At 42.6% G+C, this 13,917-nt stretch overlaps 1 long non-coding RNA gene across 1 annotated transcript; it reads right to left on the bottom strand.

Annotated features, from left to right (window-relative positions):
• Positions 1–7,949: 7,949 nt before the first annotated feature.
• On the bottom strand, positions 7,950–13,108 carry LOC107535496 (uncharacterized). The gene is made up of 3 exons (XR_001603031.2): positions 13,080–13,108; positions 11,866–12,011; positions 7,950–8,068 (listed from the first exon to the last, which is right to left on the bottom strand). It is a non-coding gene; the product is annotated as an uncharacterized LOC107535496 (long non-coding RNA).
• Between the last annotated feature and the right edge of the window lie 809 nt (positions 13,109–13,917).

Genomic DNA, 13,917 nt, shown 5'->3' with positions numbered 1-13,917 from the left:
AGCACATGATGAGGGCAGGGACCATAGGACAGGAAGGGGGAAGGAGGCCAGGGCCCTGGGCTGCCACAGGCTGCTGCAGAGTCCCAGTGAACCCCCTGAGGGCTGGCCTCTGGGGGCACCAGACAGCTTAGTGCTGGGCCAGCCTTCCCCATGATGATGCTTGGGAACTGAAAAAGGACTGTGTTTGTTAGGGTTCCACTCCAACACACCCCAGAGCCTATCTGACACAACATGTCAGCCGCAGGCTACCTCCACCTGTGAGTGCAGGCCTCCTCTCCACCTTGGCCTGCGGATGGAAGGCTAGGAGACCCAGCTGGACAGTTGGAAGCTCCATGGTGACATTTTAATGAAGACCGTTAGACCTCAGGTGTAACTTTTACTGACTCCTAGGGAAGCCTGCTCACCTCTGCTTGGGGCACCTTTATGCTGGCTTCATAAAAATTTGTTTATAAGGCCAAACTCAAATAAAGTTAAAACATCCAACCAGGTGGTTGGGGACGGGCTATGAAAGGCTCCAGCCCATTACACAAGACTCCCTGTAGCCCCGGGTCTATAGGCTGGTGGATTGCTCCCAAAGGTTATTTTTCTATTCATTTTAGCAGATTTCCCTCCCAAAGCAGGCCCCTGGAGCTGCCAAGCCATGGTAACAAGGAGAAACATGGGGCTGACATGTGAGCCCCAAGCTGCCACGGCAGGGGGGTTTGTTTCACCTCCGGGCTGGGAAATAAACGCAGCCTGACTTTTGGGAGGGAGCCTAATTGATTCTGCTGGTGGCGGCAGAGTGGTGGAGACCCCTGGAAAGAATGATGTTTGGGGCCAGGGTACCAGCGCCGAAGGCACACACACTTCCTTTAATTAACAGGCACCCGATGCCAACAAACACACCGGAGTATGGGAAGTGAGGGCGACTCACAGGCAAGCCTCCTGACTTCCTCAGGGAGCGCCCTGCCAGCCAGGATTATTCCCTGTTCCTGTTTCCTCACAAAAAAGGCCCTGTGCTTGGTTGAGAGGCCGGCCCCAGGTGCTGGCAGACCCCCAGCCCAGAGGCACTGCCTGAGCTTGTCTTCCTGCCTCTCCCTGTGCCAGGGACGTTTTTCTGGAGTAGCTAGTTTGAAGCATTCAGAAAAGCCAGGGGACCTTTCTGGGGACTTTCTGGGATTAAATGGTCAATTTCTGCCTCCCCTTTTCTCTCCTTTGACATTTCAGGACTTTGGTTATTTCTACTGATAAACTTCATCTTCTTCTCCAGGACCCTCACAATCACCACCTACCCTAACCCTGTGCAGGGTCTGAAACTGTCTCCAGCACCCCTGAAGGCCATCCAGGCTAGGAGTGGGGCTACCCTGTCTATGGCTTTTCCCACTGACAAGGTCAGTACCCCTCATTTCTAGAGTCGTCTTTTCTATGTTCTATGAATCTCTTTTGATTACTGGCCATTGCAAACATAGCTCGAGAGAGTGATGCATTCAACAAGCATATACATCAAGTGTCTGTTACGTGCCAGGCACTGTGCTGGGTGTGGAGGATTCCAGGCACCTGAGGTGAGACCCCTCTCCAGGTAAGGAGCCAGAGGCAGGAGCAGAAGCAACAGGACATGGTGAAGACTCTAATAGGTATGTCCAAGAAGCTATGGGTGCACCAAGGAAAGACAATCCTGGCTGTGCACAGACCATCTGAATCAGATGAGACTTGTCAGTGATATAGACTTTCAGGCCTCATCCTGGAACTTCCAAATCATTATCTCAGGGAGGGAGGCCCAGGAAGGTGTATTTCAATGAGTTTCTCAGATGACCCTTATTCACACTAAATTTTGAGAACCATTGTCCTATTTGAGAGCCACTGTCCTTGGAGTAGCTAAAAAAGGTGCACCATGGTGATGACATTTGAGGTTTTTTAAAAAAGTAACAGTCTTTATTTAAATTTTGATTTTCCTTGAAAGAAATCATCAAAGGATACTTTATTATTATGTGCCAGTTTTGCGTCCCATTTTTGTGGGGCAGTAGCTTACTAAACCAAAGTGACCTTTCTTTTCATCTTAATTTTTAAAATATTTTAAAAATTGTGATAAAATGCACATAACATAAAATTTACCATCTTAACCATCTTTAAGTGTACTGTTCAGTGGCATTAAGGGCATTCACACTGTTGTGCAAACACCACCACCACTGATGCACAGAACTCTTGTCATTTTACAAAATTGAAACTCTTTTCCCCTTAGACGATATAGCTCCTCATTCCCCCATCCCCTCACCCCCTGACAACCACCATTCTACTTTCTGTCTCTGTGAATTTGCCTCATACAAGTGAAATCACACAATATTTGTTCTTTTGTGACTGGCTTCTTTTACTTATGATAATGTCTTCAAGTTTCATCCATGTTGTAGCATGTGTTAGAAAGATAACTCTGATCGCCAGGTATAAGGTAACTGCAAGAATCCAGGCAAGAAATCACAAAAGCCCACGCTAAGGCAACTGAAGTGGGACATGATGACTGGAGAAGGGCCTGGAGATACGTGGGTGCTCCAATACAAAGTGATTCTCTCTAATCACTTTAGAAAACTGAGTGGATGGTTCTGCCACACACCAAGGCAGAGAACACTAGAAGACAACTGTGACTGCCATGGAGCCAAAGTGTCTATGCTACTGAACTAATTGCTCTCCTCTCTCTCACATGGTGCACGGGGTTTTCCCAACCTGGATCTTCACTATCTTCCCAATGTATGACAAGCCCTGACACAGTCCAGCCACTCTGAGAACATCATTGGTTCTCAACTTTGGCTATGTAAAAATAGTGAGTTCATCTGTGCTTTGTCAATGGCAGGATTTCACCATAATGTCTGTGGGCAGCTTCATGATTCCTTGTTCAGACCAATCTCTCAACCACAGAAGCCACCAAAAGGCCTCTGGATGAGCATCTCATGCTCTCATGTCCACTACTTGGGGGATGCCATTCCTTTGCAGACTTCTTTTCAGCTGTGGCTTTCACAAACCACATGGAAGACTGCAAGTCACATCCGATCAGCAGGCTGAAGGCTCAAGCTTTTACTGTATTCAGTGGGGTGGCCCTGTTTGGTGTACCCACACCAGGGGACTCTCTGGCTACTCCTGAAAACCCAAAGCAGTGGCAGAGGCCAATTAAATTACTGAGAGGGGTTTTTATAGCTTTACATTTGAAAGAGCAGGGGCAAATTCAGTTCCAAGAAGAAGAGTATTGCAATCCGATGTCCTGCTTCTACTGAGCTGGGACAAAGCACAGCCTGAGCTGAAGACAGGAGCACAGAGTTGGGTTTGGCCCAGAAGGGGATAGTGCTCAATAATAGTGGCTTAAAACAACAAATGTGTGTTTTTTCACATAGTTCCTGTGGGTCAGGAATCCAGGAGCAGCTTAGCTGGGTGGTTCTGGTTCAATGTCTCTCATGAGGTTGCAATCAAGCTGTCATCTGAAGATTTGAATGGGGCTGGCAGATCCATATCTATGCTCATTCATATGGTTGTTAGTAGGAAGTCTTAACTTCTTTCTATGTGGGCCTCTCCATAGGGATGCTCATGACATGGAAGCTACCTTTTCCCAGTGTACCTGAGAGAGGGGGCGGGAGGGAGGGAGAGAGGAAGGGAGAGAGGGAGAAAGAGAGAGAGAGAGAGAGAGAGAGAGAACACATTGTCTTTTAAAATCTAATCTCAGAAGTGGCATATCATTACTTCTGCCATATTTTCTCAGTCACACAAGCCAATCTTGGTACAATGTGAGAGAAAACCACACAAGAATCGAATACCAGGAGGCAGGGATCACTGGGCCGTCTTGGAGGATGGCTATAACACTGAAAGTTCAGGTGGGTACTCCATACCATAGTGTACCTGTTCTACAGATAGGAAGAAAGACAATTTGACCACACGATACTTCCTCTTCATTTGTTTTTCCAATGTTATTACACTTTAGGAAACTTTGTGAAATTTATGTTGCCTGCATTGTGACCTCCATCATTTCCATCCCATTGCCACCAATGAACCCTTTTTAAATTAAATTTATTGGGGTGACAGTGGTTAATATGAACATATAGGTTTCAGATGTCAGTCTCTATGTTATAAGATCTGTATATTGCACTGTGTGCCCACCACCCAAAGTCATACCTTCTCCCTTCACCATATATTAGGACTCCCTTCACTACCTACCCTCTTCCCTCTAGCAACCACCACACTGCTGTTTGCATCCACAAATTTCAATTTTATATCCCACATATGAGTGAAATCATATGGTTCTTAGCTTTTTCTGACTGACTTCTCTCACTTAGCATAACATTCTCAAGGTCCATCCGTGTTGTTATGAATGGCAGTCTCTCATCCTTCCTTATGGCTGAGTAGTATTCCACTGTGTGCATGCACCACACCTTCTTTATCCAGTCCTCTATAGCAGGGCATTTTGGTTGTTTCCATATCTTGGCCACCGTGAATAATGCTGCAATGAACATAGGGGTGCATATGTCCTTGTGAATACATGTTTTCAAGTTTTTCAAATATATACCCAGGAGAGGAATTGCTGGGTTGTGTGGTAACTCTATTCTTAATTTTTTGAGGAATCGCCAGGCTGCATAGTGGTTGTACCAGTACTAATGAACCCTTAACGTACAACTCCAGCCCTTTAAACTTCAACTGCATTTAGACTCAGTGTTGAGTCTACAATTCAGCACTTTATCATTTTCTTATTGTTTTATATGTACTTACATGGTTCCCCCAACTAGACTGTATGCTCCTTATGAGAAGGGACCATATGTCTTTTTATTTGTAAGGGGCCATAGCAGCAAGTCCAATGCTGGACACATGGTAGTTGTTTAATCAAGAGTTATTCACTGACTGATTGATTTAGAGGACCTCTGGGAAGTTGAGGAGTCAGCAAGGAAGAAGCTTGGTCAGATGAGTCATCAGTCAGGTCCAGAGCAAAACTCCATAGACAGCTGCTTATCCCAGCTGGAGGAAGAAGACTGGCTCTTAGTCTGAGGCTCAGAGGCCACCTGCTGCATTTCACTGGGCTAATGACCAAGCTTCTCCCACACTGAGCTGCCCAATAACTCATGAGGCTGTAGGAAGCCTCATTTCTGTACGGGGCTGGTTGTACTCAGTCTTCCAGGCAAACACTAATGCTTGAGAGGAAATGGTTGCTAACAAGCAGAACTTCCCTTTTAATGTCTCCATGATTTGTGACATGCTCTGAAATGAGAAGCATGTCTGTTCTGCAGAACAGAGAAGGGCCACTTGCCTTGCACAATGTCATCAGCACACCCCACTGAGTCCTATGGATCTGACTCCAGTCTGCTCCTTAGCACTGGATCATATAACAGTTGGTGATTTGGGAAGGAAGCTCTATTCAGCTCAGTGCTGATGAAATACAGGCAGTGTACCAACCAATGAACTCTGCAGTTGACATATATCTAAGTGGCAACACCAATATCTCAGATTGGAATCCCAGTGAAGAGAGCCCCTCCCCCTGACTCTGCTTTTTACTTGGCTTGGGGTTACCTCAGGTTAATGGGTCCCTACTAAAATGTTTGATTTTTCAACATGGCCTTTGGAAACCTTTGTTCTCTCAGTGAATTTACTTTCGTTCCTGTGTTGTTTGCACCTCAGCTTTTTCTATCAGTGATTTTGCATTTGTGGTAACTATGGGAGAAAGCCTGTGAAAAATGCTTTGTTATATTACATTGCCCCCTGGCTCCAATGAATTGCTCCATAAATCATGTTATTGTTAAAGTGTCCTAGCAAAACTAAACCACTTTCAGGGGCTCAGGAGCACAAGGATATTAATCAAAGGCAACTATTACAGAGGGTCATTTAAAAAAAAAAAAAAAAAGGAAAGAAATAAAAAACAGCTTTTAATGTGTGGAGCCTAGAGAAGAGCATTGGGTCTGCGCCAAACCAGAATATCTTTCCTCTTTCATAAATACTCTGATACAGGAACGCATTATCTCTGAACACTTTAGGCCTATTTAGTTTTACAGCAAAACAGTATTGAACACCTGCTGCACCTTCATGATCTAGTCCAAGCAGCGCACGGTGAGAACGGGTGGTAGGGTGGGGACTCCATAAATCAGGAAGAACTTTTCATCAGATTCAACTGGGACGTGCAGCATTTGCTGAGCGGATGATAGGTGCAAGCATCTCACAAATATTCCTGAGAGCCCTTGTCCTTACTATTGCACAACAGAGGCAAAGAACCTTGCTCCTTGAGTCCTAGGCTCCATGTGCAAACCTTAGGGAGGGGAAGTGGTAACAGAGCATTGGTTTCTCAGATTATTGCTCAAAACAACCAGTCAGCAGGCCCACAGCTTTTATTGAGAGCCCATAAACCACTCTGCACTAGGTATAATGGAAAAACACAAGCCCCCCAAAAGACCAAATTCTACTATAACAAACTAAGTTCTGGAACTTTAGTCAATAGAATATTGCTCAAAATAAGTGGCACTTGCTTGTCTTTTAAAAAAATTTTTAATATGTCTTTATTGATTTCAGAGAGAAGAAGAGAGAGGGAGAGAGAGAGAGAAACATCAGTGATAAGAGTCATTGATCGGCTGCCTCCTGCTCGCCCCCTACTGGGGATCGAGCCAGCAACCCAGGCACGTGCCCTGACCGGGAATTGAACCACAGTCTCCTGGATTGTACATAGGTCGATGCTCAACTGCTGAGCCATGCTGACTGGGCTTGCTTGTGTTTTTGTTGCTCAGATTTTTTATTGCAGGGTTTGTTTTCTTTTTTTTTCTTCCTGCTTTATTCAGATATAATTGACATAAAACATGGTATAAGTTTAAGGTGGACAATGTGATGTTTTAAAACATGTATATATTGCAAAATGTTTACTGCAATAAGATTAGCTAGCACATCCTTCACCTGATGTAATGACCTTTTGATGTTGTTTCTGCGGTGGTGAGAACATTTAAAACCTACTCTCTTAGTCACTTTCAAGTATACAATACAGTACTATTAACTACAGTCACCACAATGTACATAATACCCCCGGAACTTACTCCTCTTATTACTGGAGGTTTGTACTTTTGACCAACATTGCCCCATTTCCCTCAGTCCCTGGTAACTACCATTCTAGTCTCTGCTTCTATTAGTTTGGCTTTTTTAGATTCTACATTTAAATGAGATCATACAGTCTTTGTCTCTCTCTGTCTGATACTTTTCATTTAGCATAATGTCCTCAGAGCCCATCTATGTTATTGCAAATGTTGTAATTCCCTTCTTTTTGACAGTTGAATAATATTCCAGTGTTGTGTGTGTGTGTGTTGTGTGTGTATCTATCACATTTTCTTTATCCATTTATCTGTCAATGGACATTTAGGTGGTTTCCATATGTTGGCTATTGTGAATAATTCTGCAGTAAATATGGGGGGTGCAGATATCTCTTCAACATAGTGATTGCATTTCCTTTGCATATGAAATATTTTGGACTACATCTAGAAGTGGGGTTGCTTGATCATATGGTAGTTCTATTTGTAATTTTACATACTGTTTTCCATAGTAGCTGCATCAATTTACATTCCCACCAACAATGTACAAGGATTCCCTTTTCTTCACATCATCACCAGCGCATATCTATTGTCTTTTTGATGATAGCCATTCTAACAGGTGTGAGGCGATATCTCATTGTGGTTTTGAATTGCATTTCAGGGTTTGGTTTCTAATGGAATCTGACTTAAAGTAGATGGCTTGTGCCATCAAATGACTTAGAATCTAATGATATGTGACAATCACAAAAAGATAATGTTTCTGAACATATGTTTAAATCCCATACCTACAAAACAAAATCTAACAAGTTAGGGAGGAGGGGAGCTTTCCACTGATTAATTGCAACCAAGGTCAACCTTTTAAAATCCTTATTTCTTTGCCTTCTTCCTCATTTCCCAAACACACAAAGAAAGTAAAGGTCACTTGAAATGCCACCAACCTTTTAATATTTTGGTACATAATGATTATGATTAAGTAGACGGACTCAGATCAGCAGGCCTAGGCATGAATCATGGCTCCATGTGCCCCTGGTCAATTATATTATCTCTTTAGGCCTCAGTTTCTTTGACTGTAAAATGGAAATAATAGTAGCATTAGCCTCATGTAATTGTTGTAAGAATGAAGTAAGACAATTCCCATAAGGGGCTCAGAACATTGCCAGGCAAGTACTAAGTGCTCAGTAATGCTATTATTATATATACATACATCACTGCCATATTATTTATACATACATTCACACACAGTTTTTTTAAAGGGACCATACTTTACATACTGTTTAAGTTATCTTTTTTTAAACTTACATGTATTACGAACAATTTTACACATCATTAGTCTTCCACAACATCATTTTTTTAAATCCTCACCTAAGGATATGTTTTTATTGATTTTTAGAGAGAAAGAAAGGGGGAGAGAAAAAAGGGAGAGAGAAACATCAATGTAAGAGGGAATCATCAATAGGTTGTCTCCCATATGTGTCCTGACCAGGGATCAAACCCACAACCTAGGTATGTGCCCTAACTGGGAATCAAGCCAGCAACCTTTTAGTATATGGGATGATGCTCCAACCAACTGAGCCACCCAGCCAGGATGCCCACATCTTTTTTTTTTTTTTTTTAATCCCCACCTGAGGATATTTTCTCCATTGATTTTCAGAGTGGAAGGGAGAGAGAGGGAGAGAAAGAGACAGAAAGACAGAGAGACAGAGACAGAGAGACAGAGAGAGAGAAGAAACATTGATGTGAGAGAAACACATTGATTGGTTGCCTCTCACATGTGCCCTGACCAGGGCAGGGGATCGAGCCTGCAACCAAGGTACATGCCCTTGGCGGGAACTGAACCCAGCACCCTTCACTCTGAGGGCTGATGCTCTAACCACTGAGCAAAACCGGATACATCATTTTTAATGGCTGCTGAGTATACCATTACATGAATATATCCTAAAGTACTATTTAACTAATCTATTGTTGAACAATTAGGTGTTTCCCATGTTTGATATTATAAATACCCTGTGAGGAACTGCTTTGTAGAGATTTCTTGCACATATTTTTGTTTGTTGCCTTAGGATAAATTCCCAGAACTAGAGCCACTGAATCAAAAGAAATGCAATTAAAATATTCTCAAAAGAATATAAACACATTACAGAAAATAGGGGGAAAATGTGATCCCACCACACTAATACAATTACTAATATAATTTGGCTGATTAAGATAGTCTGATGTTTCATTTTTACTTAGAAGAATAGAAGCTTCAAGTAAAAAATGAGCAGATGTTTATTATTTCTGCTCCCTTCTGAAATTCACTGAAATAACAATAAAGAATTTTTAAAAAGCATAAACCCACAATAAAAAGACAATGGAAGGGATGACAGGAGCCAAAAGACGTGATCAAAATTTTGAGAACTGAAAAGCAGACCAGATGAGTGATAACTGACTTAGTGGATCAGAAGGAACTAAAATTCATGTCATGACTCAAAATCCATGACTGGCTTTAAAAGAAGCAGCTAGACCCTCTGGAGTGCCTATTTGACCCTGAAAGAAGACAGAAGATTTACCCTCTAGAGAGGCTGAGCCAGACAGGTCCTGGATCAGGCACTTCCGAGGGTAGAATGAGGCATCTGAATGAAAGGGGAGTATTTAAGCGAAAGTTGACATGTCTACTGAAAGGAAAGATTCCCAGTTCCCTTCCTCAGCTCAGTTCCCAGAATGCTGGCAGCCAGGCTCTTATACTCTCCCTACCCTAAGACAGGAGATTGGAGAATTCTTCCATGAGCAACTTATAGATCCAAGAAAAAAGACTACAGGGGTTCCCCGAAAGAAATGTCTCTGCACAAGCTATGGCAAAGTTTGACACTCCCTCTCCATGCATAAAAGGATCACTAGGCATTAGAGAAAGCCCCTAACATGAAACACACCAAAACAAAACAAACTAACGAAAAAGAGGAACTCAGAAAAACAGGGCAGAATGCAGAAAAAATCTCTAAAAATAAAAAGATATTGCATCCATGAAATAAGAAGAGGCTATAAAAAATTAGAAAGGAAGAAAATGCTCTGAGTAGCTAAAAATATGATGAAATATATCAAATTTTCCTTTGAATGATAAAGTTGAGGAAATCTCCCAGAAAGTGAAACAAAAAGAAAAAGTTACAAAAGATATAAAGGTTAGAATATTTTGAGATAGAGGTTCTAGAAGGAAAGAGCCAAGAAAATGGATGGGAGGACATCATGCAGGAATTAATAATGGGTTTGACCTAAAGGAGAGTGAAGCACAGTACAGTGAATGATAAAAGGCATAACCAAGACACATCATTCTGAAATTTCATAGCACCAGGAATAAAAATGTCATAAATGTTTCTAAAAGGAAATTTTTCTTAAGCCACTTAAAAAGACTGACAATTACAATAGCAATTGAAGACAATGGAGAAATTCTGAGGGAAATTATTTTAACCCAGAACTCTATACCCAGGTAAACTATAAACCAAGTACCCTTATATAAAAACACAGTTTCAGACATTGAAACTCTCAAAAAAATTATCTGCTTTTCTCAGAAAACTAACGGCAGACATGCTTTGCTTAGACAAAGGAGTAAGAAAAGAAACAAAAATGATGATGGAAAGCTAACTGCTGTAATTTGGAGACCCCAAAATAATTTAGTAGCTAATGAATACATAAGCTTATTGTTTTTCTCACATAGCAGTCTAAGGTAAGTATTCCAGGTCAGCAGGGCAACTCTGCTCCATTTAGTCATTCAGGGAACCAGATTTCTTCTATCTTGTTTCTCTGCCACTCCTTAGAGCAGTGGTTCTCAAAGTATGGTCTCCAGAACAGTAGCATCAGCATCACTTGAGAACTTGTTAGAACTGCAAAATCTCAGGTCTCAACATCACATCCAATAAATCAGAAGCTCTAGGGGTGGAGGGCAGAAATCTGTGTTTTAACAAGCCTTCCAGGTAATTCTGACACAAGCTAAAGTATTTTAGGGCATTGTCTTTTTCTATACGATTAAAGTCTGATTGCAGTTACTTTTGTTTGCAGCTCACCAGAGGGGAAAAGTGTGGAGGTATCATGGTAAGGCCAGGATATGGCTTACATTGTTTCCACTTACATTCACTTGGCAAAACCTAGTCCCTGGTAACCCCTAGCTTCAAAGGTGAATTGGGAAATGTAGTCTTCAGCTGGGCAGCCACATATTGACTACAATTCTATCACTATGAAAGGAGGAAAGGGCAGATCTAAGAGGATAACCAGTAGTTCCTACTACATGTATAATCTAGGCAACAGGAACCCTAATCCCTGAGAGCAGCAAAGATGAATCCCAGGATAATGTTGAAGGGACATCCCAGAATGCCCCACTCACAGACCAGAGCTATGAATCAGGCCACAGAGCAACCAGTCCAGATGGGAACAGAAGTGCTGGGAAAGCTCCAGGAGGGTTTCCAAGGAAAACAATGAAACCAAGAGAATATCTATATTTGAATGTATTGACAGATTTTGTGGATGAATTAATAATAGGTACATAGAAAACTAAACAGAATATAAAAAGAGATAGAAAAGTATTAATTCCAGGGAAAACAAAAGGTTGAATGAGAAAGGAAACATAATTATAGGATTCTCTGTGGCTAAACTGGGAATAATATTTACATAGTCATAATGTAAACACTTAATATTGATTTAACCAAAAATTATGATGTAACTATATTGGGAGAATGAGCAGAGGAAAATTGTGTGCACGTCAGTTTAATAATGATAAACAACATTTATATAGCTGTGTATGTTATACTGTGTGCCAGAAATTATTCTAAGTTCGTCATATATTCAACTTTTAATCTCCCTAATCACTCTATGAAGTATAAATACTATGATCACTCACCTTACACATGAGGAAACTGAGGCACATAGCAGTTAAGCAACTTGCATAGGTCACACAATTACTAAGTATTAGACCCAGGATTTAAACCGAGGTCATTTCTCTCCAGAGTCCACGTTCTCGGTTACTATGCTGCATAGTCACACTTCCTGTGGTAGAAAGTCAAGAGATAATACTTAAAATCAACAAACTGAGAAATACAGGATAAGCGTGTTGTTAATGAATAAAGACATAAAAACCAAAAAGAAACAGTTTAAAGTGATTGCTTCTGATCAGGAGGTAACTGGGAGTGGTCAAGGAATTGCTGTTTTGGGGTGGTTGTTTTTTTTATTGTTATAAACCCAGTAAGATGTTCCATTCTGAGAACCTTTTAAACATCACTTTGATCATAATACATTTTTTTAAAAAAATATATCTTTATTGATTTCAGAGAGAGGAAAGGAGAGGGAGAGAGAGAGATAGAAACATCAATGATGAGAGAGTCATTGATCAAGCCCGCAACCCGGGCATGTGCCCTGACCGGGAATCGAACCCCGATCGCCTGTATCCCAGGTCGATGCTCAACCACTGAGCCACGCCCAGCCGGGCATAATACATTTTTAAAAAAGAGATATGATGGAAGGAATGTGCCTGGCTAAGTTAATGCAGAGCATAGAGAAGAATCACCCAAAAGAGAAGACAAAAAAAGACCGAATGGGTAAATTATTCAAGGAAGCAACCGGTAAAGTTATAGAAAAAGAGAAGTGTCCACCGAGAAGTGGAAACAAAAGCATGGTATTCTTGGAGAAATGACAAGCAGAAAGTAAGAGAGGCAGAGAAAATGAGAAGGGAAGAGATTGAATGGGACCGTGCCGACATGGTCCTGGGCTGTAGACAGAGACAGGGAACAAACTTCATGGAAATCCTCCGGCCTGAGTCCAGGGGGCTGTATGCAGAGTGATTTGGTCTCGGGTTTCTAACAGGAAACCCCTTCCTCAACTGGCATAGACTGCTCTGGTCTTAAAGCTGAGGATAGAAGGAAGGATGAGCTGCAAAGCCGTACTGAGGTGACTAATTAAAACCTAATAATGGGTCAACCTAAACCAAACCAAAGTAAGTAATAAAACTTTGTCTATCTACTGTGTGGCCTTGGGGGCAAGTCACTTAATTGCTCTAAGCCTCAGTTTTTTCTTTTGCAAAAAAATTGCTATTCAACAAATCGTACATATACAGCGCACCTCTCAGAGCCACTGTTCATTTTCCATTTCCCGGAGCCAGTTCTTCAGGTAATAAAACGGAGCCTCAGGGAAATGAAGTGAGGAGCATAAAATTACACAGCTAGTTAATGGTGGAATCCAAATTCTAGTCCCACACTTAGTTCACTTTTCCTTGTAAACATTGTCTCAATTAAGAGCCACAGAAACTCTACGAAGTAAAAATATGTATTTACAGAGGAGGAAATCTAGAGAAGAGGAAACCAGGATATATATAGTCCCCATTATTTGGTCCTTCCACCAGGACCCAACCCCAAGTTTCTGTTGCTAAATTAAGGGCTTTTTCACATACACAGAATCTGCTGTGAGTCAGCGAGACAACACGGGCAGAGAGAAGCGGCCGCTCTGACTGCCTGTGGGCACGAAGCGGGCACGGCTGCCATCCTCCCCAGGAAGCCCAGGTTTCAAACTCTGCCCTGTGTTCAAAACATCCGTTTGGATGACTTTTTAATTTAGAAAATATGGGCAGAGAAATAACAACGGCTAAGATGGACTCAAGCGCCATGACTGCGGCGAGGACGGCGAGAGGAAGAGGGGGGCTGTGCGGGGCGCCGCTGTGCGCAGGGGGCGCCGCTGAGCGCACAGCTCCCCGCGCGCCGCGGGGGCTCCATCGGCCCTGCAGGCCCTGATCTCGGTCCCGGCCCGCAGCCGGCGCCGCCCGTCCCGCGGGCCCGACGCGAGGCTGGGCTTCCCGAGGCCGCGGGCCTGGCCGCGCACCGGGCCACCAGGCCCGTAGGGGTCACTGTGGTTGTCATCAGACCCGCGCGTCGTTTCCCAAGCACCTCGCTCCAGGCCCGCGTCT

Source organism: Miniopterus natalensis, chromosome 2 (genome assembly GCF_054644295.1).
Source record: "Miniopterus natalensis isolate mMinNat1 chromosome 2, mMinNat1.hap1, whole genome shotgun sequence".
Taxonomy (NCBI): domain Eukaryota; kingdom Metazoa; phylum Chordata; class Mammalia; order Chiroptera; family Miniopteridae; genus Miniopterus; species Miniopterus natalensis.
The sequence above is the reverse complement of the archived record's forward strand: the minus strand, read 5'-3'. Positions and strand labels throughout refer to the sequence as shown.